This window comes from Octopus bimaculoides, chromosome 4 (assembly GCF_001194135.2).
Source record: "Octopus bimaculoides isolate UCB-OBI-ISO-001 chromosome 4, ASM119413v2, whole genome shotgun sequence".
NCBI classification, from domain to species: Eukaryota; Metazoa; Mollusca; class Cephalopoda; order Octopoda; family Octopodidae; genus Octopus; species Octopus bimaculoides.
Window position 1 is genome coordinate 142,093,618 of NC_068984.1, and position 460 is coordinate 142,094,077.

Here is a 460-nt window from a genome sequence, read left to right on the forward strand (position 1 = left end):
GCGTCTGTTGTGGCGCTAGCTGTGGTGGCGCTGGCTGTGGCAGCGGTGCGTGGGTGGGATAACGTCAGTACTGACAGTATGGGTGGAGTCGATGCTGTTCGTGACAGATTCTGTTTCGGTGATAGTTTTGGTGGCTGTGATGATGGTGCTGTTGGTGATAGCGACAATGATGGTGGTGGTGGGTGGTGGAGGCAATGGGGTGGAAAGAACGACGCTCGTGGTGGTAGGAATGGAGACAATTGTGACGATGGTGGCGGAGGTGATGGCTGGAAGGGGTGGTGGTGTTGATGGTTGGGGGGTGCAGGTAATCAATCACAATAATCAATAGTACATTCTGGTGTGTGTGTATGTGTGTGTGGTATTTCTTAATGGCGCTAGTGACGATGATGGAGGTGGAGGTGGTGATGTAGGTGGTGGTGGTGTAGGTGGTGGTGGTGTAGGTGGTGGTGGTGTAGGTGGT